At 44.3% G+C, this 23,512-nt stretch overlaps 1 protein-coding gene across 9 annotated transcripts in view; it reads right to left on the reverse strand.

The window, feature by feature from the left end:
- The window catches only part of RALY (RALY heterogeneous nuclear ribonucleoprotein), a 194,975-nt gene that overhangs the window by 37,313 nt on the left and 134,150 nt on the right, over positions 1–23,512 (reverse strand). For 8 of the 9 annotated variants that reach the window (XM_057312584.1, XM_057312585.1, XM_048222384.2 and 5 more), the window contains one exon: positions 7,664–7,746. The exons of the other annotated variant lie outside the window; for it this stretch is intronic. The gene's annotated coding sequence lies outside the window, so the exon portion shown is untranslated. The remainder of the gene's footprint in view (positions 1–7,663; positions 7,747–23,512) is intronic. 9 annotated transcript variants of the gene reach the window in all.

Here is a 23,512-nt window from a genome sequence, read left to right on the forward strand (position 1 = left end):
AGCAGGTGACTTTACCTCTCTATCCTCAGTTTTTTCTTTCCTCCCCCAAATAATGGTAATTCTCTTATGCCTCCTACTCTATTGTCACTCTGTCATCATTTGCAGATGATGATACTACAGCTCTGTAAGATTAAGCTAGTACTGGTAGGAATTTGAATTCAAAGTCAGCTGTCAAAGCCTGTAGTCTTTTTACTCTGCTGCATTACCTTCCAATGTTAAATGAGGGGTTGGACCAGGTGGACCAAGGCATTCCTCAACTTGAAAATGTATGATTCTTAGTGGCCTGAAATTGTGGTTTCAAGAGCATTCTAAATACTCTAGGGCTAGACAAAGCTTGGCTTGTTAAGCCTTCGCATATAAATGAAATCCTCAACGCCAAGGAGAGCCAGAAGAAAGTGAACAATGAAATTTTAGAGAGCCCTAAAGAAGCCCTTGGAGAATACATCACCTAATCTGTTTTACAGATGGGGATTAAGGCTGCAGAAAGAGAAATAGCTTGACTGGGAATACCAAGAAAGAGTCCGGTAATGGAGCACAAACTGGGTCCCATGCCTCATGGTCTCTCTCATACTAGGTATCTACTCGGTCTCCAACCTTCTGGACCATTCTGATCCACTCTGATATTTCTTTTCCAAATGCCGGGTGACAAGCAGGTCACTGCCCCTGAAGCAGACTCCCAGACACTTCCAACATCTGTTCATTGCTAGATAATGGCTCTTTCTCTGTAACTGTCCTTGCTGTAGCCTTGAGCAGGACTGAAACTGAGGCTTCTTTGACACCCTCTTGACTTTTTGTTTCATCTTGACTCTTTGATACCTTTGAACCACAGACCCATGTGCCTTTAGAGGCACGGAACTAGAAGGGACATCAGCAATTATAGGTCAACTTTCTACCTCATTCCTTCTTTTTAGAGCAGAAAAAACTGACGCCCAGAGAGACTAAATGCTTTCCCAAGGCAGAGTTAGCAAAACAGGGTTAAGAGCCTGGGTCATGATATTCACCTTCTATTATAATTTGACACTGAACACATGGTATCAGAGTTTATTTCAATCACTAGTGACTGAACATGCCTAGGCCAGGCATGTTTTTCATCATCTCTTACTAGCATCCCAATAACTACACAGGCATTTTTGTTCCCCATTTTGCAGATGAGGAAACTACAGCTCAGAGGTACAGAGGAAAGGTGTATACTGTAGGTAATTTTTGTCTCCTGCCCTACGCACCTAGTGCAGTAACTCTTTTGACATATCCTAATTGGGAAGATGGGGCAGGTGGAGGCAATGAGGGAAGGGGAAGGCACTGAGGGCAGGGGACAGTGGAGATTCAGACAATACAAAATGACAAATAATTCAAAAGAAGCAATTTCTGCTTTGGTGTTAACATGGGTCTCTTGTAGGATAGTTCTGTTATTTTTCTGTATCTGCCCCCATTAAATCGTAAATCCCCTCAATTCATGCTCTACTCATCTCAGGGTTCTAACACCATAGTTGCTAACAGACCTTGATTTCCTGATCTATTGTTTCTCAGTTTCACAGCTTGGATTTTTGATCCCTTGACCTTATTCTTAGGCTCAGGACCCTGCCTCTCTGCCACATCCTTAGAACTGCCCTCTAGCTGATCTGACCTATAGGACCTGTCAGTCCCTCTTCTGTCTGGCTGCTGCTCCAGTGGGACAAAAAGATCTTTCTATAGTTTTAATGAAAACTGGGGAAGGAAGAAGGGAGGCACAGAGCCCAATATAGCCCAGGGCCCTTTGCATACTATTTCTTCCCCCCAGGTGAACTGGACCTTATTGCTTTCCCGTGACAGCAACCCTCAAGAAAGCCGGCTGTTTCTGGAACCAGAGTGGGCAAAACTCCTGGGTGGAGAAAGAACAGGGACAGCTGCTTCGTATATGAGTTACTCTGGCGGCCTCCCTAAGATTTTCTCCACAGAATTCCCTAGGAGCCATCCGATTATTACTTTGGCAGACAAGGAACCTCCTGTCTTACTAAGCTATGAAGTCCATTTTGGTCAGACATTCATCCCACACCCTGAACGATAATAATGCACTGCTACTGCCCTTGGACCTTTTCAGATTCTGTCCCTGGTCCCTGTCACCAGAATTACTAACATGAATAGTCCCTTACATTTGTATGGTATCTAACAGTTTCATACAGCACTTAGTTGACATGTGCCTGACACAGTTCAATTGTAGAAGTTGTTATTCTTTGTTTATAGATGAGGGAACTAAAGACCAAATAAGTAACAAGCCCAGGCATTGCTCAGAGCTCTTCTACATCAATGTTACCTAAGGGATCTGCATTTAAGCCTTATTTCTTAACAGAATTAAATTTCTGCTTAGAATCTCAGTCATTAACTGGCAATAGAGGTATTCTGCAAGGTCTCGAAAGCCATCTTGAAGTCTTTGAAGTCTATGAGGTGTGCAGCTACCTCCGCTAGCTCTATGTATCAGGCGAAATCTCCTCAGAAGCCTGGGGAGCTCTGGCTTTCCATGTACCACCTGCCCTCCTGCTGCACCACCCCGATCTCCTACATGAAGTTCAGGCCTGACCCGAATCCTGACTTGGCACAGGCAGGATTGAGGCTGCCCAGCACTATGGGTCTAGCCCTAGCCCCCTCCCTCCCAGGGGTAACACATACTATACAGACAACTTGTCCACCCCACTGTTTCTGAGTTAGGCCCTCTTGGAAGCTCCACATACTGAAGACCACTTGTTTCGGTTTCAAAGCACCTTTAAAAAAAAAAAAAAAAAGAGCAAACCAGCCCCTAAGAAAGTTGAAGTTAGGAAGTAATAAAGATTACAGAAAGAAATCAGTGGAATAGAAAAACAATGCAACCAATGGTTGGTTCTTTGAAAAGACAACAAAACTGGCAAACATTTAGCAAGACTGACCAAGAAAAAAAGAGAAAAGATTATAAATTACCAAAACCAGGAATTTAAAAGGGGATATTACAACTGATCTTACAGAAGTTGAAGGGATTATGAGGGAATATGATGAACAACTTTTTTTGGGGAGGGGGGGGTAATACCATGAACGACTTTCTTTCTTTATAAAAGATTTTATTTATTCATTGGGGAGAGAGAGACAGAACACAAGCAGGGGGTTAGGAAGAGGGAGAGGGAGAAGCAGACTCCCTACTGAGCCAGGAGCTGGATGCGGGGCTTGATCCCAGGACCTGGAGATCATGATCTGAGCTGAAGACAGATACTTAACCATCTGAGCCACCCAGCGCCCCCAGCCCCCCCAGCCCCCCCACCCCCCGTGAACAACATTAAACCAAGAAACTAGTCAACTTAGATGAAATGAAAACATTTCAAGAAAGGCACAAATTATCAAACACGACTCAAAAATTAACAGAAAATCTGAGCAGACCTACAACAAGCAAAAAAACAAAAAAAAACAAATCAGTAATTAAAAATCTTCCAAAAGAGAAAGCCCAGGCCCACACTGGCCTCCCTGATATATTGTACCACACAATCAAAAAAGAAATTAATACCTACCCTTCACAATGCTTTCAGAAAACAGAGAAGGGGGAAATACTCTCCAATTCAATCTATGAGGCCAGTATTACTATGATACCAAAACCAAAGACATCACAAAAAACAAAAAACACAACAACAAAACAACCAATATCCCTCATGAATGTAGATGCAAAAATCTTCAGCAAAATAGCAATGCAAATCCAACACCATCTAAAAGGATCATACACTCTGACCAAGTGGAATTTACTCTGGAATACAAGGTTGGTTTGATATCCAAAAATCAATTAACGTAGTGCCATCTTAGAATAAAGAACAAAACACATACAATCTACAAAATCCAACACCCATCCATAGTAAAACCTCCCACTAAATTAGGAAAAGAAAGGAACTTACTTAGCCTGATAAAAGTCATCTACAAGAAACTCAACAGCTAATAACACAGGAAAAGACTGAACACTTTCTTCCTAAAATTGGGAACAAGGGAAGAGTGTCTGCTCTCACCAATTCTATTCAACATTGTGCTGAGGTCTTAACTGATGCAATCAGGCACAGGGATTTTTTTTTTTTTTTTTTAAACTGGATGTCAGATTATATCATTCCTCTACTCAAAACAATCCAACAGCTTCCCGTTTCACTCAGAAAAAAGACCTTCATGATCTGGGTCCCTGTCTACCCTTACGACTTCTCCATATTCCATTCTCCCTCTTGCTCACTCCACTTCCAGCCACCTGGCTTCCTTTTGCTCCTCAAACACAATAAGCAGGCGACGGTTTCACGGTCTCTGAACTTGCTGAACTCTAAGCCTGGAATGTTATTCCCCAAGATATACACAGAGCTCACTACCTCAGTTCCTGCATATTTCTGCACAGATTTATTTTCTCACAGAGGCCTTTTTTTCATCACGAAGTCCCTCTCTGTTCCCTTACCCTGCTTTATTTTTCTTCACATATTCATTTGTTTATCTGTTTTCCTCCACTAGAATGTAAACTACAAAAGAAAAAACTATTTAGTTCACTGCTATATTTCAAAGCTGTGCCTGGCACACAGATGACACTCAATAAATACTCACTGAACGGATGTATTAAAAAATAAAGTTTTATATAGGAGAATGAATAAAAAGAAGGGGGGAAAACCAGTGGCTCAAGAGGCTGAGAAAGACCAGGGTTTCAGATCACAGGAAAAGAGCCAACACAGGGTAATAGAAAAAAACTGGGTTGTCTAGAGCTGGATTCCTCTGGGTTCTAAGCTTAGCTCTTCCAATCACTGCCTGTTTGTCTCTCTTGAAGCTTCAGTAACTTCTAAAATGAGAATATCACCACCTACCTCCCAAGCTGCTATGAAAATGAAATCCACTTATGTAGAGCATTCAGTATAGCATCTGATAATATAGTAGACATTATAAATAATTTAGCGTTTTCTGATACCTCCGGCCTCAAGAGCAACCTGGAACTACCTTAAAAATTACCAACTCCACTTCACTGAAGCACACAGATGTCTGTAGGACTGCTGCCTCTAAACTGAATGGCCTCCATACTCGTTTTAACTTCTCTTTCTTAACATTCTTCTTTCATCCTTCCCTTACTGTTAGCTCTCAGCTCTCACCTTTCACTGCTGTTAATATAGCAGCTCCTCCTCCCTTTTTGATATGCTGCTTTGAATCTTATGGGGGGAGGGGGTTTAGAAACCAGATTGCTAAACCTGTTACAACAACATATAAAAATAGGAATAAATTAGTGCTCTGCAAGGCTTAAGGATGACAATGCTTTGCTTCCTTCTTTTCAGTTGAAATTTGTTTTTAGTAGAAACTTGAGTGTGTTAGATAAGTTAGCGAGACACTTTTTTACATGGAATCATTCATACTTTGGAACAATCAATAATGGAACTTCTTCAGAGGGCAGCTGGTATAAAAACAGTAAGGTCCAAGCTCAGCACCCAGGCCATGGGAAAGCCAGAAGCTACAGAACTTAGGCTAACCAGACAAAGAGAGGTGGCAGCAAGAGCCTGGAGATTCAGAGTAGGAAGGAAGGTTGGCTAATGTGGATTCCAAGAGCACCAGGTTGGGGACAGACCCCTCTGTACACCTTCAGGCAGAGAGAAGGACGAACAGAATGTCCAGAATGTACAACTGTTACAGGATGTAAAGAGAGTGGCCTGTATCACTGCTCAAGGGCAAGAGAGAAAGATGGTGGGAAAACTGGATGACTGACCATGGCCTCTGACAAGATTATGAGGCTATCGCATAAGTGTCTTTCCCACTAGTAGTTGGAGGGTGGGGGTAGGGATGGGCAGGGTACTTAAGGCCAGAATAGGAATAGCCTTCCTTTTCTGAGAGGATAGTAGGAAACAAGGCAAGATCTACGTGGAATTAATCAGTGAGTGCAGACACACGCTGAGGATGGGCCCTTGAGAAGTGCTTTAATATCTGTGCTAGCAGCGGCCTTGGAGCCAGGCTGTGTGAATGCATTTAAACCTGCACTCTGCAGCCCACCTGCTGCAAATCATGCTGCCAATGCTGCCTGGCTTTATCTGTGTCTTGGAATCCCTTCTCTTGTGGAAAGATTGAGCTTCAGGCAGCATCTGCACAAGAAGCAGAGAAAGAAAAGGGCATGGGAGAAGATTTACAGCACAAATATCCAAAGGAAAACCTTCCCTTTTCCCTTTGGGGAGTGAAGGAGCAAATAGGTCAGGGACTAAGGTGCCAGGGATACTTATAATGCTTTCTTCTCACTTTCTCTCATTTCGGTCATGCTGCTTTACAATTCATAGAGCTTTCCAACTTGCATTTCTCATTAGATGCTCTACAACATCCTGCAGGCTGGTATACACACAATAGACACGTGGGGGTACAGGGAAGCCATTTTACAAATAGGGGAGGGGAGTTTGTCCAAGGACAAATGTTGAGAGAGAAGATAAAAACCCAGGTTTCCGGGGTGCCTGGGTGGTTCAGTCGTTAAGCATCTGCCTTCGGCTCAGGTCATGATCCCAGGGTACTGGGATCGAGCCCTGCATCGGGCTCCCTGCTCAGTGGGAAGCCTGCTTCTCCCTCTCCCACTCCCGCTGCTAGTGTTCCCTCTCTCGCTGTGTGTCTCTCTGTCCAATAAATAAATAAAATCTTTAAAAAACAAGACAAAAAAACGCCCCAGGTTTCCCAGCCTCAATCCAACTGTCCAGGTCCCTATCTCTGCTGGCCCAAGTGTTTACAGTATCTCATGTTTTCTTCTCCTTCTAGTTATATTGTGCCTGGGCCTCTAACTGCTATAAGATTCTATCTTTTAGCCCCTGGCTCCCTCACTAGACATGCCACTGCCTCAGAAGGGACCCCCAACTCCTACCTGCCCTGCTGGGCCCCTCAAAAAACTAGACCTCCTTCCTGAATCCCTAAGGAGGTCTGTCTTCTAGAACTTTATAAGAAAAATCAGGATTCCAGGGAGATTAGCAGTCCAGGGAAAGCCTGCCAAGTCAGGGAAAGCAATGGTATTTACAATTAGACTGTCCAGGTTCTAACATCAGCTTTATAGATTCTCAGATGTGAACCCCAGGCAAATTATTTGGGCTTCCAGAGCCTCAATCCCCTCATCCATAAAACAGGGTTTTGTCTAGATTAAATGAGACCATAACACAATTGGTTCTTAGTGTGTTGATTTCCCTTCCCATCTCACCATCCGCAGTTTCCCTCTAAGTTTCCTCTGACTTCCCCTTCACATGGCCCCAACTCTTTCACTCCACCCTCACCACCATTCATAATCACATTTTCCAGGACTGATAAAACTAGTTTCTGAAGCTGACCTATGGGCTTGGTAGGTCACAGTCAAGACTGCAAACGGGAAAGTTTGCAAGGGCTATGAGGTCATGTTAAGAGAGCTTAAAGGAGAATGGGCTTAGCTGCCAGGTCCAGGATAACTTCCAAGACAAAGCAGCTGGCAGAAGCCAGAAGGAATTGAGCCTGCTTTGCCTTATTCACCGCACACAATCTCAAGCCATCTTATGGCAGTTCCAAGAAAGCCAAGTTCAATTCTCCTCCCAGTACAGGAGCCTGCCTATACCAATCTCTCGGATATAGAGTAGGAGAGTAACTGCCTAGAAGTTAGCTGTATTAAAGATAAAAATAATCCCCAAACTAATTACCTGTATCTTGGCCCAAGCTTGCCCACAGTTTGCCCAAGACCCTCACTCACCAGTACCAAGGCTGAGCTCAGCCCACAATAGTCTCTTCTGGGTCACAGGATCAGTACCAGCTGCCTCTGGGAACAGGGCTCACCTAAAACAGAGAGCAGTCAGTCAGGGTCCCGATCAGAAAAGGCATGAACTTAGGTCAACACAGGCATTCCAAGTTCCTGCTCTCACATATCTTGCATCTTTGCAAAAGACAGGTTGATAATTAAATACATTATTTCAGGTTATGCTAAGTGCTATGAAGAAAAATAAACCAGAGTAAGGAAGGAAAAAATGGCAAGGAGTGAGAATGAGGCCTATTTTAAATAAAATGATCAGGGAAACCTGGCAGACCTGGGTGGCTCAGTCGATTAAGTGTCTGCCTTCGGCTCAGGTCATGACCTCAGGGTTCTGGGATCGAGCCCCGAGTGGGGCTCCCTGCTCAGAGGCGAGTCTGCTTCTCCCTCTCCTTCTGCCCCTCCTCCCTACTCATGCTCTCTCTCAACTAAATAAAATCTTTAGGAAAAAAAAAAAAAAGATCAGGGAAACCTTCTCCAAGGGGTGACCACCAGAAAGAGACCTGAATGAAGCGAGGGAGTAAGATCTGCAAAGATCTGAAGGAAGGCTGTTTTCAGGGAAAATACCAAGTACAATACCCTGCAGCAATAATAGGCAAGAATAAGCTTCTTATGCTTAAACGAACAAGAAAGTCAATATAACTAGAACACAGTGATGGAAAGAATGAAATACTAAATATATATGGAGGAATTAATTATGCTCCCTATTTTACATGTGAGAAAACTGAGGCTCAGAGGTTAGGTGACTTGCCCAAGGTCAAAGTAAATCAGTGGCAGAACTGGGAATGGAGGGGCACCTGGCTGGCTTAGTAGAGCATGCAACTCTTGATCTCGGGGTTTTGAGTTCAAGCCCCACACTGGGTGTAGAGATTACTTAAAAATAAAATCTTAACCAAAAAGAACTGGGAATGGAATTCAGGTCATCTAGACAACTCTGTCTCAATCTTGGGCCACGTTCCTCCAGCTTAGATAACCTGGACCCCAGATGGGACAAACTTTCAAGCACTCTAAAACTGGTTTCAGGTTTCTTTACTCATCCCCTCCTCTGTTGGTGAGGATGGCTGAAAAACAGAAATGGCTATATTTACCTGGAATGTGGAACAGAGGAGACCCCGGGGTTAAGGAGAACAGAAGCACATGGCAAGCACTTTAGTAAATCCTTTATTTGTATTAACTCATTTAATCTGCACAAAAATCTTGTAAGGTTGCTGTGTTATTTCTCCATTTTACTACTGGGGAAATTGAAGACACAGAAGTAAATTTGCCCAAGTCACACAGCTAACAGAAGGTAGAGCTGAGACTTGAACCCAGAAAGTCCAACCTCTGGGGCCTGCCCTGCCCTCTTGGACCATACTATAACAACTTTTGAAAAACAAAAGAAAAAAGACAGGAAACATTCTCTAGTCCTAGCCAATATGGCTCAGAGCCTCGTTTACCCCCAGCCTTAAATCCTCTCCATTTAGTTGTAGTCCAGGCTTCTTAATACCCAATGAATGACTCTTGAGTCCTTAAGTCAGTCGGTTCCAGATGCTTCTCTATCTCTAGCTACTGTGAGCAGAAAGTGAAAACCATGAAAACAGCCACTAACATTGACTGTACCCTTTGAAATAGACTAGGTTCCAGGCTAAGAATCTTACATGCACTATCTTATTTCAGACAAAGAGAGTGACAGTTGTTCCAAGACATGGGTAAAGGGATCTCTGGGGGGCTCCAGGCCTGGAAGCAAAGCAGCAAATACATGGAACTGAAGGATCTCTGTAGGCCTGGGTCAAAGAACAAAGGCAGAGATACTAGGAGGTAGGCAGTAAGGGGAATGGACTATTAGCACCTCCAATTCAACATGTCAACAAACTGAACTCATCTCCTCCTTTTACAGTTCAGCAAATGGTATGACCATTCTTCCAAGTACGGAGACTCCAAATGTTCATGCTCTCCAAACTCTCCTTTCCTCCTGCCCCATTCCCACAACTGCCAAGTCCTCATGGTTTGTTGTTGTTGTTCTAAGAGCTCTACATCTAAACTGTTCTTTATTCCCTACTGTGACAACTTCCTCTTGGTTCAGGATCTCAGTATCTCTTGCCTGCAAGGCTGGAATATTTCTTAAAATTTATTGACATTATAAAGACAGACTGTTATAGTAGTCTCTTCTCTGGTCTCTTCTTTCAGTAGTCTCTCCCTATCCCCTCCTGCTCTAACCACTGGGTCCACACCACCAGACTAATGTTCCCAATGCCACTCCCCTGCTCAGAAAAGAAAAAGGAAAAAGGTCGTGGCTCTCAATCACTTTAGTTTGCTAAGTATACCTTCTTCCGGTCATCATCTGCCCTACCTCTGTCATGGGCTTTCCAGCTCCCATCCTTTTGTCCACGCTGTTGTCTCACTTGGAATGCCTATCTACATTTGTACATATTCAAATTCTTCTTAATCTTCAAGGCCTAGCAAATCTATGAAGTTATCCTGAACCCTTTTTCTCATCACTCTCTGTCATATTCTTGAATCATCTCTAACTGTGACTACACCTGGCTCTGGCCTCATCATCAGCTAAAGCCTCAATACCAGTTCCTCTGTTCCTTCTTCCCTGTCAAGATTCCTGTTGGTTCCAGAGAATGAAGACCTAATCGGTTAAGATTTCTGTTCTCGTTCCTGCTACGCTTGATCTATCACCAAACAAGGGACCTGGGTTCTAACCCAAGCCTCAGATTTCTACAAAATGGAGATACAAACCCCATCCTAATTACAGGACAGGGATTTTGTGAGAATCATTGCAATAACACAAAAGGAGGTGGGGGAAGAGTTAGAATGGGAGATTCCAGGCCAGGTCTTTAACAGCTCTTTCTTTCACTGCACAACACTGAGCATATTTTTAGAAGACTTCCAGCCAATCAATCGAAAAATACTTCCTGGGCCTGGTTGGTCATGGTCACAGCTCTAAGTTAGGAGTGACAGATGACACAGGAATGAATGAGAACACTTCTTATCCTTAGGCTCCTTGTATTCATTCCAGGGTGGGACTATGTGAACTTCCTGCAAAAGGACTACTACTAATACTAGGCAGGATCCAACAGTTCAAAGAGTGTTCCATGTATTGTAAAAACAAAGAAATCAGGCTGACTGGAGGTGGCCTCAGAAGTTTCACAGGAGCAAGGACTTAAGCCAGGCCTTGATGCAGAATGACAGAAAAGACACATGCTACTATGCACCAAGCACTGGGCTAGGTGTTACGAGGTTAACCCTCATACTACCCTGTGAAGAGGTGATGGCATGCCCATTTTATATCCAAGGTAACTGAATATGGGCAAGGTTAAGTGCGCCATTTAAGGTCAAACAGCTAGTAAGTAGGGGTGCCTGGGTGGCTCAGTCGTTGGCGTCTGCCTTTGGCTCAGGTCATGATCCCAGCTTTGTGGGATTAAGCCCCACATCAGGCTCCCTGCTCAGCGGGAAGCCTGCTTCTTTCTCTCCCACTCCTCTTGCTTGTGTTCCCTCTCCTACTTCCTCTCTGTCAAATAAATTAAAAAATCTAAAACAAAACAAAACAAAACAAAACCAAACAAACAAAAACCAGCTAGTAAGTAGCAGAGCTAGGATTTGAACCCAAGCCTGCTTTACTTTGCTCCAAAGCCTATATATGTTTACTTACTTACTTCATGATCTAGAGAACCAGATAAACTCTACATTCTTTCTACCTTAAAATATGATGATCTGGGGTACCCAGCTGGCTCAGTCAGAAGAGCATGAGACTCTTGATCTCAGAGTCATGAGCTCAAGCCCCATGCTGGGTATAGAGATTACGTAAATAAATACAACTTAAAAAAAAAAAAAAGAATCCAATGGTTTGAACGGGGGAGTAGGGGAGGAGGTTTACTGCTGCTAATGTCTTCCCCATAAGACTGTAATTTTATTGGCAGGCTTAGAGTCTTATTAACTGGAATAGCCTAAGTATCTGACACAGAGCCTGGCAGTTTATATTAAGGAGACACTGTGAGTGAATAAATGAATGAATAAGCACCTTCCCCATGAACCTTTGTTCTGAGGTCTAGAAGTAAGGTCCAAAATCTCAAGCTCCATGTTATGACTCTTACCCAGTATCTTTAATACCAGCTACCGACTAACCTGTTGTCTGATGGTTCCCTTTCCCCATTCTTGTTTTCAGGAGTTAAGGGAGAGAAAAGGATAAGAAGGGAAGATGGGTGGGTAAGAGAAAAGAGAGGGAGAGGAAATGCGTGAAAGGAGAGAAGGTAAGGAAGGAGACAAAAAGGAAGGAATTGTCTGAGGCCCAGACTTTGGGAAAGGTTTCTTTTTTGGTACTAGAGCCAAGGATTTATTTATTTGTTTGTTTGTTTTTTTAAAGAGCAGCCATAGGAATTCCTCTTTATAAATTTTAAATGAAGGGAACTTGCTTGTTCAAAACCCCAGACTAAATCTACCAGCAGGTGCAATGAAATTCCTCAGTTCTGACCACTATCCTGCCCCAGCCGAACCCTCACCTGGTTTAGGCTAAAGGGTGCAGAGGTCAGAAGACATACAGGTTCTTCTGATACTCCTCTGCTCTTTCTACAAGGGTTATGCCAGGCTAGTAAGCCTTGGGAATCCAACCTTCCTTATGGATGAGGAGACACTAACATCCTCTGGATGCTTCACCACAGCTCCCTGTCATGAAAGCTTTGTTGAACCCTAAGGGGAAAGCATTACTCCCTTTCTGCTGAGTTCCTCAAATGTGTGTGAAAGAACTGGGGTAAAGATGTGGATGACGGAGGCAAGGTCCCTTCAGAACTCTAGATCCTGGATCCTAATACAGCTTAACCTTCTTTAGGTCTGATCTGCAAATTATACACATATATCTCCCCTTCTTCCTCAATTAGTAGAGAAAGCACTGGGCTGACAGTCAGAAAACCTAACGGCTAGTTCCAGCTCTACCTCTAATTCACTATGTGACCTTGGACAAGTCCTTTCACCTTCCTGGACCTTTGTTTCTTTATCTGTAAAATGAGGGAGCCAGAATCTGCTCTTCTGAAAGATCTTCTGAGGGATCAAAAAGACTGGCAAGAACAATAAATTTACTTGGTTTTATATGAATGGTAAAGAAGGAATGAGGGAATGGTCTCTTAAGAAAGAAAAAGTGCTATACCACCTTTCAGTTGAAGGGTCTGCTCTGAGTGAAAGGATTAGGAAGAACTGTGGCAGACAGTGTCACCATCTGTACCTCCATCAAAAGACAGGCAGCACTTCAACAGATGACTGGATTAAGAAGATGTGGTCCATATTCAATGGAATATTACTCAGCTATCAGAAAGAACGATTTCTCAACATTTGCTGCAACATGGACGGCACTGGAGGAGATAATGCTAAGTGAAATAAGTCAAGCAGAGAAAGACAACTATCATATGATTTCTCTCATCTATGGAACATAAGAACTAGGACGATCGGTAGGGGAAGAAAGGGATAAAGAAAGCGGGGGTAATCAGAAGGGGGAATGAAACATGAGAGACTATGGACTATGAGAAACAAACTGAGGACTTCAGAGGGGAGGGGGGTGGGGGAATGGGATAGACCGGTGATGGGTAGTAAGGAGGGTACGTATTGCATGGTGCACTGGGTGTTATACACAACTAATGAATCATCGAGCCTTACATCGGAAACCGGGGATGTACTGTATGGTGACTAACATAATATAATAAAAAATCATTAAAAAAAAAAATGTTAGAATGTTCAAAAAAAAAAAAAAAAAAAAGGCAGCAACCAAGACTTAAAACAACTCATGAACCACATGCATGCAAGATCCCAACAGGTCCAAGTGGAGAGAAAACAAGAACCACTACAAGTCACATACTGCTCAGGAAAAGTAAAAATAGTAATAATCAATTCAGTGGTGAAGAGCTCAAACTCTACAATCAGTCATCTGGATTTGAATCCTAGCTCTGTCTCTTAACTAGCTTTGTGACTTTAGGCAAGGGGTACTGACCTTCTGTGCCTCAGTTTCCTACATTTATTAAAAATGGTTCCTGCTCTGGGGCGCCTGGGTGGCTCAGTCGGTTAACCGTCTGGGAGCGAGTCCCACATCAGGCTCCCTGCTCAGCGGGGAACCTGCTTCTCCCTTTCCCTTTGTCTGCTGCTCCCTGATTGTGCTCTGTTTCTCTGTAAAATAACATAACATAACATAACACAAAACAAAATAAAACAAAATATAAAATACAAAGTATTTAAAAATGGTTCCTGCTTCATAAATGTTTTATTGGGAAAAATAAATGATACAGCATGGGAAAGCCCATACCTCAGTGCCTGGTAAAAGTGACTCAGTAATAGGTATTGTTATTCCATTTAAGTACCACAAAAGGATGATTCAGAAGCAATAAAAAGGCCTACGAGGAAAAAAAGAAATGCACATTTGCCATTACCTATTACGTATCATGTCCTATGCCCAAAGCCTTAATTATTTTCATTTATTCCTAATAACCTTTTGAGGTCAGTAAAATTATCCCTATCTTACAGGAGGAAACTGAGCCTCAGAGAAATAACTTGTCTAATACCAAACAACTAGGAAATAGAACTTACTGGAACCAAGGTATGACTCCAAAGACTGTGTTCTTTCTACTATGTATCTTGCACTTTCTCATGCTCAAAAATAAGAAGCCCCTGCGACTACATATAGGCACCAATAAGAAAGTTTTAGGAAATGGACCAAATTCTCCCAATTTATACTTGATGAAGCAACTACTGGTTTTGCATGCCTGGAGAAAAGATGGGCAGGGATGGAATGCAAGTATACCATCAAGATCCAGACTTCCAAGACTTGGCTTACCAGGCCTTCCCAAGGGGCTCTCAGCCGGTTGTTGCAGTAAGAGAGGAGAGCAGGACTATTCCCAAACTGGATACCACACCCAAAAGGATAGGATGTTCTAAGACTATATCAAACAGTCAAGAAGCCATGAGAGGTTCAGCCTTGGCTGAACTCAAATATGTCATCAAATCACCTAATACTGGGAGGGAATACAATGCCATGAACATCTTTGCAAGACTATGTACTGTGTCCTGGATGAGCAAATTGTCTCTATTTCTGGAAAGCACTTTATTATGGCCCAGATGACTACAAGTTAGTCTGAAAAGAAGCACTCCTTCCCCTGGGTCAGGCCATTATTTTGGAGCATTCCACAAAAAAAAAAAAAAAAAAAAAAAAGAGAGAGAGAGAGAGAGAGAACAAATTCTACAGGAGAACACAGAAACCAGAAACTACAGCTGGCAACTACAGGACAGGAGCTAGGAAGAGAATTAAGAGATTTGGGGAAGAACTTAGTCTGGACATCAAAGGCTTTTGGGAGGGTGGGGAACCAAGCAAAAGGCCTGGGACAAGAAAAGGGAGTGCTTCCGGGGGCTAAGGAAAGATTCTGATAGAAGAAATCATCTCCTACATTTGTCAATTTTTTTTTTTTAAATAGCATGTCCCTATCGAACCCTTGCTGTTCATAGAAGAACATCTCCAGGGCCTACAGGAAGACTGACTGAAAGAGGTATTGCTGAAGTGGTATTTTCCTCTGGAGAGGGAAAGGAAAATAGAAGCCGGGTTCTCTAGGCCTCTGGGGTGGCAACCAAGACAAGAACGAGCAGCCCTAGGAAATAATCGTAGCATAACAGCTCCAAACACAATCAGACAGGGCTCACACCTGCAGGTGGCCTCAGTCCCACTTCTGCCCCGGTCAGCACTTGAGGGTGCACAACTGCCTACATCCAGCAGGGAATATTAGATTGGCCACTGAGCAAAGAGCCTTTGGCTTAGGAGCCACACTTGCCAATCTATTTTAGTTCTTTTCCAGCTGCACCCTAACCTCTTGGCCTCAAAATGAACTGCCTCAATCCTTGTGAGGCCTGCTTTTCCCAGCCTTGACCGAAACCCATGGTCTTGCAGTTCTACCAGACTCCTCCCACTCACAAGGATACCTGACCTTGACTCTTGTGACTGACTCTATTGTGTGGCTGCCTATGCCCAGGCATAACAAACCAACTGGCTGTGGTTTGCCATGGGGGCTAAAAAGATGACTCACCACATCATAAAAATGCAGCCAGGTCACAAAATAGCTCAGTAAAACCCTCCTCTACTCCCAACAAAGACAGGTGTCAGGATGCCCAGCATATCACAAAAGGAGGCCCTCGAGGGCAGCTGGTTTCTTACTGACAGGTGACATTAGGGCTCTTGAGCCTAGTCCATGTCCATGTATGAGAACATCATTTATGCCATAAATAGATGAAACTCAATCCAGGCAGTCTCTAGGCTGCCTGGAGGAATGTCCAGAGAATACAACAGATGTGCAAGACAATCATTCTTGCCTCTGAATTTTCTGAACAGCTAACAGGACTTCTCCTTCCTCGGCTGAAGCTGTCTCCAGTTTCCCCCTCCTCCTTCCCTAGAAGAACCAACCCTGCAGGAATCATCAACGGAGGCACCAGTAATTACTGTTTTCTTTTTTCCATGCTAATGAGACAGTTGGATGGTTCCCCTTCCCCCTTCCTTGCTGGATGGGAGAATCTAAGGCTTTATGATCTGTAACCCACACACCAAAGCTTGGGCCAGACAGCGACCTGCAACTGAACTGTGTAGACGATGGCTTTCTGTCCCTGATGAGACCAGAGCTGGAAGAGGCCCCACCATTTTAGAAAGGGCAGACCAGAGTGGGAAGAGGATCTGTCCAAAGTCACAGACGGAAGTCAGTGAAAGGGCCAGATTCCTACTCCCAATCAGGACGCTTCCCACAACATCTAGACTTCCTACAGTAGAGAATGACTTTGGAGGTGTCCTCAATGTGGAACCAGGAACTGCAAAGTTTCAAGTTCACATACTGGTTTTGGGGTTTTTTTGTTCGGTTTTTACAGAAAGAGTGCACACAAGCATGTGAGTGGGGATGGGGGCCGTGGAGAGGAGCACAAGCAGAGGAAGAGAGAGAATCTTAAGCAGGCTCCACGGCCAGTGTGGAGCCAGGCCCAGCGCAGAGCCAGACACAGGGGGCTCAACCTCACGACCCCGACATCATGACCTGAGCAGAGATCAAGAGTCAGATGCTTAAACCAACTGAGCCACCCAGGCTCCCCTATATATAATGGTTTTGAATAGGTACTTAAAAAGCAACAACAATGTTCTGTAGATACGGACTCAGCCCCAAGAATCTCAGTTCTGGGATGGAAGGGCAGGATCGAGAGAGATAATGCCAATTTTACCCCAAAATTAAAATCGCAGGTAGATGGTCAGGCAAAAAAAGAATCTGTACATTTTAGCTGGGATTCAGTTCAGTTCTGTGAAGACTATAGATACCAAGGGTGGTATCCAGAGTTAGCCTTAAAAATGAACTTCAGGTCTGGTGGCTAAAGGAGGTCCTGAGGACAGTACATTTGGACTTCAGTCTGCTAGTCCAATCCTCATATGTCACAGATGAAGAAATTGAATCTAGCACTACCGGGAGCTTCAGAGGAGAGGACCCACGGTGCAGCAGCAGGAGTGAAGGATGTTACAGCCTAGAGCGAGCCAGGGCCTGCCTGGATAGACACAGTCAGAAAAAAAGGAAGACAGGGTCTCTGGGAAAAGGAGCCAGTATTTGAAACGGCGGCACTGAGAAGAAAATGGCCCAAGTTTTTAAGCTGGGATAAATTGTAGAATCTAACAAGGCTTATTTTTTTTAGCCTGAAGACCAACTCCTGTCAGTCTCTAAAACCTCTTTCTTTTCCCTCTGTCTATCCCAGCTCTACCATTTCAAGTAGGAACCAGCAACTCCAATCCAGTCCTTGAACTAATTCTGACTCCAGGCAGGAAATATTTACATCAGTCTTAACTGCAACCTCCATCCCCTACCCACAAGGTCTCTATATTAACACTTCCTCCCCATTTGCTACCACAGAGTTGACAGTGGGCTCCCTGTGGTATTCCAGGATACTGCCAGTGCTGACCACCAGACTTCACCTTCTAGAGGTCACAAAATCATGTGCTCTATTCTATAAATGGGCCTGAGTCCATGTGATAACCCCTGCCTTAGTCACATGCCTAACAACACAGGCCCTCCAAGGACTAAAGCCTAGCTCTGAATCCATGGCCGGATTTCCCCATCAGTGGCCATCCTCCAGAGACTGCCTAGGAACCTGAACTTGCACTTGAGTCTGCTGCCCTCCCCACCCTTCGGCAGAGAAGGCAGCATGGTACGGTAGAAATAGCATGCAGACAGACCAGGGTTTGAGCCCTGGCTCTGACACCTAAACTGCATATCCCTAGGCACTATTCCTTAACTGCTCTTGTGTATCCTCTTAGAGCTCTCATCACTGTTTACCTGTCTCTGTCCTCTATCACTCTCCCCTACTTGGGAACAAGGAATATTTGTTTCCCCATATCCTCGATGTCAGTCACTATCTACTGAATGATCCTCTAAAACTAAGTTCCCACTGTCTGTAAGATAGGGATAATATCGCCTATCTCAGAGTTGTGAGATAAATAGGAAAAAGTCCCTAAATTGCCCAAATCAACACCTTCCTCTACTATATTATGGATGCCCAAGGCCAAATGTTTGCCTGTCCTGAACCAGACTGCCCATCCTAGAGAAACCTGCCTTGCTGAACCTCTAGGATCACATGGACCTGACCTCCAGAGCCTGTTCCACTCCAGTAATTAGACTGAGTGCTAGTTCCTGGAACCTGCCAGTAAAAACAGCTAGAGATAGGACTACTCTCCTCACAGTCAAAGGCAGTGAATTTCGAGTAGATTTAGTGTGGGAATATACTAATATTTTAGATTGATAAGAGGGAGGGAACCTGGGCGGGGGGGAGGCTGTGCTCTGAAATCAGGGTTTTAGAGAAGAAATCTCAAATTTCAAGAAGTGGCTAAAGTCATTTGTACTGGAGCCCACAGAAGGACCAGAGCCGTGAAACAAAGGAGCTGAGATCACATAGTTAGCTAAAGGGAAGTAAGTTTGGAACCCACCACTGCAGTCTCCCCATCTAGTGTTTTTTCCTATCCTGCAGGGCAGATGCACAAAGTACTAGGAAAAGGGGAGGCATAGGGGGTTCAGGGAGCAACTCCTAAGGAATGTCAAATGGTACTTATGCAGTTTCTGGCTGGGAGAGGTGACTGAGAAATCCAACCTTTGGTTTTACAGAGGCCTAATATGCTCTAGAAGCTGAAGGGCAGAAATTCAATGTGGCTAGAACAAGTGTGAGCAATTAAGGAAGAAAAAGAGTACACAGTGTCCTCAAAGAAATCATGAGCCCCTCTCTCACAAGACCAGCTGTTCTGGGTGATCAAAACCCTCTTGCCCACCCAGCCCCAACTTCTCAACTCAAACTATGTTCCAGATTTGAGGATGTGTCTTTTCCATTAGAGGGCGCTCAGACTTACAAACTGGAAGTGAAGCACAGAGAAGCAGCAGAGTGCAGAGTAAGAGCGCAGCACCAAGAGGAAGAATCGGATTTTTTTCCCCCAATTCACCATATTCACCTGAACTTCTGAGGAACTAAGTGATTTGTCCAAGGTCACACAGCTAATAAGGGCAAATTAGGATTTGTTGGCATCCTTCTTTTGTGACCATGATAACTTTCAGCAAATCTGAACTTTACACAAAGTTTTGAGAGGCAGGCAGAGCTAGTGTCCTCTGCTACATCATGTCGTCTCTTCTGAAGAGTCTCATTTGATACCTCCGATTCATTTCAGGTCTAATCTCTTACAGAACTTTCATAATTACCTTCTAACTCAGACGCCAGCGAACTTTTTCTGCATAGGGCCAGATAATAAATATTTTAGGTTTTGTGGGCTATCGCAGTCTCTGTAGTATTCAACTCTGACACTGCAGTATGAAAACACTCATAGAGGAACAAACAAGTGTGGCTGTACCCCCGTACAATTTTATGAAAAGAGGCAGAAGATTGGATTCAGCCCACAGACCATAGTTTGCTGACACCTGTTCTAAATAAGCTGTCTCTAATCACCCTGTCTCCCAATCCATCATACACACTCGTATGACAAGCCCTGTACCCTCTTGGATCTCCTTTGCCTACAGGATAAAAGTTTAAACTCTACCCCCACCCTCTACCATATCCTTCCCCTGCACACTGTACTCCAATCACAGCAGGCTATCACCTGGCAACTTCCTACCTTTCCCCCCACGCTATTTCCTGACACTGGCAATGCCCTCCCCATTCCTCTGCCAATAATACCTATTCAGGGACAAGTTCAAATGGCAACACCTGTGAAAAGTCCTTGCTTGCCTTACATAGTCATCTATATATGGCTGTCCCTCACCCACCCTGCCTCCCCACTCCCCCACAACTGTCAGCTTCACAGGGGCAAGCACTGTGTCATAGTCAACTCTATATCCCTTACAGTACCTAACACAAGTACCCACTGTCCGATGACTGAACAGGCCTGGCTTCTAGGCTAAAAGGAGGTCACTAGAACATGGGGACCTTTGTTTCTAACAGAACCATGAAATGACTCAAAGCATCAACAGAGCCTTCAGTCTGCTTCAAGAGCTGCCCCCCTCTCTCTCCCTTTTGTGTTCCCTCAAGACTAGCCAGATAGCTAGTTTTACTAGGTGGTTCTAGCCTGTGCTGAGATATGTGAAAAGAGGGATCTTGTTTTCAAACCTCTGTCCCTGACCTCAAACTGTATCCTTAGTATCAGCCATAAATTGATCCCAGACCCATATTTAGCCCTGTATCAGGTGACAGCCTTCTAACAAGCACAGATCCCTGGTCCCTGAAGGCAGGGATTTCACCCAGGGAAAGCCTCAGGGCCTGCAGTCTGACCTCAAATGAAGAGGAAACTCAAAAGTCTGTGGTAAGAATCATCAGGAGCGGGGCGCCTGGGTAGCGCAGTCGTTAAAGCGTCTGCTTTCGGCTCAGGGCGTGATCCCGGCGTACTGGGATCGAGTCCCACATCGGGCTCCTCCGCTATGAGCCTGCTTCTTCCTCTCCCACTCCCCCTGCTGTGTATCCCTCTCTCGCTGGCTGTCTCTCTGTCACATAAATAAATAAAATCTTTAAAAAAAAAAAAAAAAAAAAAAAAAGAATCATCAGGAGCATCACCTCTGCGAAGTGATCTCTGCTGAGATCAAACGTCCTAGGCAAGCCTACAGCCCACAAGTATGGCTGTCCTAGCTTGGGTAGGCTATGAGGCCAAAGACTATACTGCTGATGGGAAAAAACAAAACAAACACACAAAAAAATTTTTCTCCTAAGCCCAGAACAGAACAACATTCCATCTGGGTAAGAGAGCTTGTCACAGGCATGGGGTACTTAGCATATCTGCCATTCCAGGATTACGGCTGTCAAATTTTAATTAGGGTAATTAGAGTTAAAAATGTAATTTCATTTCAGGGGTATTCTGAACAGATTCCATTAATTTCTTTTTTGAAAGTACATAGAAAGGAGGGGCAGGCTGAGTGGAGCAAAGATTTTACCATGGGAGAAGCGAAACCCTGTGCCTGGGCCAGATGAGCTTTCAAACCACTGCCTAGAACCCCCAGCACACACCTCTGCAGGCTTGGCCCAGAGAACGGAGGGCTGCTGCTCTGAGCTTTCTTCCTTAGTTCCCTCCCTGAAGCTAAGTTTCAGTCAGCATCTGCTAATAAATCTACCTCCTTCTCCCCACCTCCTGCTCCTGTATTACTGCCATTCAGTACCTACTATTACAGCCCCAAGTCTGGCAAGGGGCAAGAGTTTAGGGCTGTCAATTTGATTTGCTACATGTTAGGGAGTCCATTAATGTCCACCCCTTTGTCAGGAGTTCCTGGTCACATTTTTATGCTTTTCTTTGTGCTAATTCCCTAGTCTAGAGTGACCCTCCCTGCCTTGCCTGCCTCAACTCGTCCTCTTCCTTCAAAGCACAAATCAAAGTCATCATCCCCAGGAAAGCCCACCATCATGCCTGTAATCCTAGAATCCCTTGCACATGCCTCCATTAAGGCATACACAGAATACTGTGGTTTGTTTCCTTGTTTGACTCTGATGCTAGATTGTGAGGTCTTTCATGGCAGAGACAGGGTCTTCATATGGGAATCCTTAGCACTAGCACAAAGCCCTGCCACACTGGAAATACTCAATAAATACTTGTTGAACGATCAACTAACTATAGGGGGAATTTGGTCTGACCACAAGCGGTAGCTGCTGAGCATGTTAAGCCCTCTGGTACTATGATGCCTACAAATATCCAGTCATGAGTCCCTTCCCTCTCCTTGCACAAAGCCAGACTGGAAACCTGACTCTGCAATCCATGAAGGAGGAAGTCCTCCCATTGATCCCAAATGATGACTGATCTCTCCCATTAGAGCCTGCTCATTCCTTAGGGACCTTGCAAAGGAGATGAGAAAGCAAAAGCAAGCAGAGCATCTCCCCTCCCACCCACCCCCCCATCCCCTTCATCAATGATTTTAGAGAATTTCCTCCAGTCTTTGAAGGGCTCCAGGGAGAGGGCCTGAGCTCCAGTTCAATCTGCAGAAAGATAAGGGATGGCCCTGGTAGAAAACACTTCATCAGCCTGGAATCAGTGCTGCAAATGCTCAGAAATGTTGTAATGTAGTACAATAAAGAACATGCTATGTGACATAGGACAGCCAAGTCATTTCACTCCTCTGAGCTTCAGCTTCCTTTTCAAACCTATCCCAGTAGGTTGTTACAGGAGGAGAAATAAACATACAAAGAGGCTTTAAACCAGCATTTAACACTTAGAAGGTATTCAATAAATGACTTTTTCCAACTGAAGAGGGCACCTGTACTCTGTACCTAGCATCATATTATGTTTAAGTTTACAGAGGTGAGGAAAACATATCAGAGAGGGTACAATTTAACTGTTTCTCTGCTTGCTCAGGGCAGCCCTGCCTGCTGGTCCCAGGAGAAGAGGGCTACACCAGCAGAACTGTTGTGTTGACAAGTATAATCAAAGCCACTTCATGGTAATCCGATTCTCCCTAGCTAGGAGCATTCCTCTAGCCTCCTCCCAGGCTCCCCAGGCCTGGCTGTAGGCCCATTATCGATCCATTTCTAATTGGGACCTGTGTCAGTGCTTCTGACAGTAGGTTAGGGCCTAGGCTGCCTCTGCTGGCCTCTGGTCAAAGCCTGAAATGCTCTGCCCAAGGTAGACCCCGAGAACCACCACTTCTGTGGTAGAAAAGGATACCAGACTGAACTCATCATAAAGCAGCATAAAATTTTAGAGCTGAAAGTGTCCTTTATGAGCATGAACTTTGTTGTATTACAGGTGAGAAAGCTGAGGTCCAGAAAAGATAATTTGTCCAAGGTGGTACAAAAAAGATAATGCAGGGGCGCCTGGGTAGCGCAGTCATTAAGCGTCTGCCTTCGGCTCAGGGCGTGATCCTGGTGTTCCGGGATCGAGTCCCACATTGGGCTCCTCCGCTGGGAGCCTGCTTCTTCCTCTCCCACTCCCCTGCTGTGTTCCCTCTCTCGCTGGCTGTCTCTCTGTCACATAAATAAATAAAATCTTAAAAAAAAAAAAAAAAAAAGATAATGCAGATCTTACTTCTATTTCTTTCCTCTTGATAATTGCTTCCCAACCTGGCTACACAACAGAAGAACTCCGGGAACCTGTTAAAAATATAGTTTTCTAGGCCCCACCCCAGAAAACCTGATACAGAATATACGCAGTTGCTCTCTTTTGCTAAGTATATGATCACCTTCCAATAAAAGTGAACCCTGAAATCACAGGACCAGTTTGCACCTAGGTTCAAATCCACCCTGGGTCAGAACAGTGCCATTTAGAAGCAACCCTCTATTGTTTGACCCAGCCTTCTCCCACCCCAACCATAACAAGGTTATTCTAGG

The sequence above is a fragment of the Ursus arctos genome, unplaced genomic scaffold (assembly GCF_023065955.2).
Source record: "Ursus arctos isolate Adak ecotype North America unplaced genomic scaffold, UrsArc2.0 scaffold_16, whole genome shotgun sequence".
NCBI lineage: Eukaryota > Metazoa > Chordata > Mammalia > Carnivora > Ursidae > Ursus > Ursus arctos.